The sequence below is a fragment of the Ornithodoros turicata genome, chromosome 1 (assembly GCF_037126465.1).
Source record: "Ornithodoros turicata isolate Travis chromosome 1, ASM3712646v1, whole genome shotgun sequence".
NCBI classification, from domain to species: Eukaryota; Metazoa; Arthropoda; class Arachnida; order Ixodida; family Argasidae; genus Ornithodoros; species Ornithodoros turicata.
The window spans coordinates 41,928,512-41,932,962 of NC_088201.1; positions in this window are offsets into that span (position 1 = coordinate 41,928,512).

A 4,451-nucleotide genomic window follows, 5' to 3' on the forward strand; every position below is an offset into this window, starting at 1 on the left:
GGTAAAGATAAACACCCTGTATGAGACGGCCGCGGCATTCCTTAGGGAGTGCTTTCTCGTTTTCCCAGAGCGGGAATTCCGGAGTACTCTCAACATCCGGCGTCTGCTCCTGTCATGTATTCGGTCGAATAACAGTCCAACTACGCCACTCCTTCGCGTGGGGTTTTCGATACCGTGGTCAGTGGTCCAGGAGGAATAAAATGACACCATAGTTTAGAAACCGAAAGGGCAGTATCTAGTAACTGAGATACACCTTTTCACTTATTTTTGGTGGGGAGACGGGAAGATCGAGGTTGGACGCCGGGGCACCATTGCATGTTCGTACATACATTTCATCTAAGATATTTCAGGCAGGACCGGCGTCTACTTTTAGCCTCCGGGGGGACAAGTGGGAAATCTGAGCCCCTCTATAGGGGGTCTCGGGGAGGCGGGCCATTGACCCCCCCCTCCCCGTAGACGCCGGCCCTGAATCCAGGGTAACCGTCTTCAGTATGTGCAATTACCCCCACAGTCCGACTCCCAGTCGCCAGCACTTTCGCCACCCTACTCAACGACTTTCCTGACGTCATGCACCCGGCATTTCGTTGGAGCCTCTAAAGGCTCCCAATCCCCACCCCTAATCGGAGCGTTTACGAATCGCCAAGCAGAAATTTGACCATATATTGGACTTATATTCTATACTATACTCTACTTTGCATCATACTCTACCCATCACACGCAAAGCCCTACGGCGTTTCTTGGGGATCATTAACACCGCCGCTTCGTCCGCACACTGTATAGAGATTTTGGCAACCCTGGGGCAGCCCTAGCTCCTGGGATGACTCTAGCCCCAGGGTAACCCTAGTCCCTGGTTCCTAGTCGTACAATTGTAATGCTGGGGTCCTGTGAGCAGTTTTTAAGATTATTTACGGGCCACGCCGCGACCTTTGTCATTACCCCCAGAGTATGTTGAGGTGACGCCTAGTAAGACCCCAAGGGTTCCTAGGGTAACCCCAGAAAGTCCCGGGTAAACCACAGAACATTTTAGCGTAACCATATGGTTTCTTATGGTATCCCCAGCCCCAGGACGTACTTGAGTTACTCAGGGAGTCTTGGGACAGCCCTAGGGCGTCTTGGGGAAACTCTAAAGCGTCGTGGGGTAACGCTAGGGCGCCTTGGGGTTACCTCAGCAGAATCTCAGCAATTCTGGGGTGACCTCAAGATTTTCTAAGGTTATCTCAGACCTTTTTCAATAGCATTTGACAGAGCATTCTACAGAGTTGGAAGAGAACGAAGTAAAGGGTAGGTAGCAGCGCGTGCTGAAAGGGAGACTCCGGTACAATTCGAAATTCTTATAGTGACTGTGTAAATAAGTTCGTTACATTCTTCAGAAACGAAAAACAAAGTCGGTTTGGCGGTTGGGGACTCGTTAATTAAAAAAAAAAAAAAAAACAGAAGCTTATATCGAAACCGAAACTCCCGAAGGCTCCCTTTCCGGCCTCATGTACCCTGCGTGACGTCACAGGTAGTCTCGTGCGTGCCGTCGGCTGTTTATTTAGTTTCGGGCACGCGCTTGGTAACTTCTTCGTGTGACATGAATGACAGTCATTGCTTCCTCGATATTGTACTCGCCACTGCTGGTAGAAGAGGACCTATAGAAAGGCGCACTCGAAGGGTGAGGTGAAGCCCAGTGTTGCTGGACCGCTGTTCAGTGGAGGAGCGTCGAATCATTCAAAGGAAAATATACGTTTTCTAATTACCTGTGCCACCTGGGGATGAGAAATTGTATCCAATGAAACATCATACGGTATGGATTGATGTCGCACGGTTACTTCAATACGTTTTTAGTGCGGAGTCTCCCTTTAAAGCACGGGCAAGGTTACACCATACAAAGTTAGTTACAGTAAGGATACTATCACAATTTTATGCAGACAGGCCCTGTTCCGGGGTACCCAATAAGTAGATCCTCAGACAGCACTGTCGTACATCTGTAGTGCTGGGGTGAGCAGTTTCTCAAATTATTTGTGGGCCATCACTGCACGACCTTTGTCATTACTCAAGATATATGTTCAGGTGACGCCAGGGACATTAGAGGTAAGACCCCAAAGGTTCCTAGGCTCACTCCAGAAAGTCCTGGGTAGACCACAGAATATTCAGGGTAACCACAGGGTCTCATAGGCTATCCCCGGACGCCTTGAGGTTACGCCGGCACGTCTTGGGGTAACCCTAGGGCGTCTTCGGGTTACCCCACGACGTCTTAGGGTAACCACATTGATCCCAGGTCCCGATCGGCGCCCACAATGTTCGTTTCCCGGAGCGGGGTAGGGATCCTAGACTTCATCGAGGAGGTGGACCTGCTGACTGTCAGTGTACGTGTCGTGGTCCTACACTGTGGGACCAACAACATGCCGCTGGCAGACCCCAGGTTGGCATTGTCCCACTATATACAGGCAGCTGCTTGGGAGGATCCGCTCTCGCGGAGGCATCGAACTGGCCGTATGCACATTGGTGCTCCCTCGATCCTATAACCGACGCAGACCTTTTGTTGACAGGCACAGGGAGTACCAGTGTACAACCCACGGGCCTTCACCTTCAACCGACTACTCCTGGAGCTCTGCCAGCGGTCCTACGACCTGTGCTATCTGGACCACGGATTCCATTGACGACACCCGAGTCGGGTCCTTGCGGCGGACGGCCTCCGCCAGAGCTTCGAGGAAGTGAGGACGATCAGCCGCCATCTCCAGGACATGCTGCCTCGCCTGCTCCGACATCTGCCGTAGCGCCGTGCCCACGTCCCGGTCGGCCCCGATCTATTGTGGCCCACGCTGCAAGAGGCAGCTTCCTTAGATCGACGACGGCCCGGACAGATTCCAAGCCACCAGCGCCAGGATTGACTAACCGCCTGAGAGCACTTCTTATCATAGTGTCGAGCCATCTCCTATAGCGTAAGGGCTTTTTTTCAGACTAAGAGAGATCACTGACAAACAGGGCGGATTTAGGGGGAGGGGGTCCAGATGTCCTGACCCCTCTCAATTTCAGTAGTTTCAATTGACCTTGGTGGGGTAATAGCATACTGTCCAAGGCAGGACCCCCCCCCCCCCTCCGAAAAATCCTGGATCCGCCTCTGCTGACAAACCCGTGCCATATAAATCTCTCATAATAATATCTCACCGCGCCGCTATGCAACTCTATAAGTCGGAGAACCAAATTCGCCAGAGGGCTGGTGATCAATCTTAAACCAACTTTTCCCCTCATTGACCAACTTTAGGAGAAGTGGAACAGCATACTACGCAGTACTTCCACTACATTAATCGATATCTTGATATCCCACTGTGAAGAAGCAGATCAGGAGCTTGCATGCACGCGAAGCGCAGATCATTCACAAAACGGTCACTTTAACTGATAATTAGGGTTTCCGGTTTTCGGTGCTTATTTTTTTAGAGAAACGGTGAAAAAAAAAACGGTGGTTATTCCGCTCACCTCGAAGCGGGGCTTTCGGTGGAAATATTTTAAACATCAAGACACTCGGTGAAAATCGGCTTGAAACGACACTGGCGCTAGCTATACGTACAGTAACAAAGCACTTTATTTTCAGGTTTTACAAGAGTTATAACGGCTATGGCCTGAATTTATTGTAATAGATGGCCAGGTGCATAAGAGACTCGACAGACATGGCACACCGCTCTTTTCGCTGCAAAAATGTTACGTGTGAGAACACGCGTTCTACATTAGCACTTGATACCAGAAGTGCATGCAGGTCCAACGCTGCGGCCGATAGCACCGGCCACTGTTCCTTGTGCGCCGCCCAGAAGCCGGCAATAGAAAAGTCACTTGTTGGGGTGACAGTCACCAAAAGATATTCAGCCAGCTCGTCCTGGAGTTATGGTTGGTCACTGGATGACACGACACACTTAAAAGCGTGACGAATGTAATCAGCGCTACCGCCTACTTCGGACTTGTTGGTGGGATCAGTAACCCTGACTTTGTACCAGAAGGAGATCTGAAATGGCCATTGTGAGAGGCAGGTTCGTTTCTCTTCTAGAGATCCACTTTGTGCGCACGGTCTCGTAAAATTTACTGAATGCTGTCACGCACTGCCCCGATGTAACTCCGTCATCGTGTCTAGAAGGGTTGTTGTTCTCGTTCCAAAATCCGAACACGGTTCTGCTTCACATCACGTCTGCAGTTTCGCATCTAATCGCAGTCCAAGCACGTAGAAAACATCAGTTACTATTGTACGCTCTGACTCAATCAGTTTCATGATTTCAACAAGAATGCTTGAGGTTTCTGACAGAAAGGTCAACTTAGCATACAGTACTGCAGAGTCTCCCAACATCAGGTTCCGCATTTTCTCCGCTTTCCTGCCTTTGAGGGAAGCGGAGTTCATCAGTTACTTGAGTGATTCCCTTCTTTGGAGCAAAACCGAGCAGCCTGAGAAGGTCATTTACGGTGGCTATCGGTGCAAAATCCGC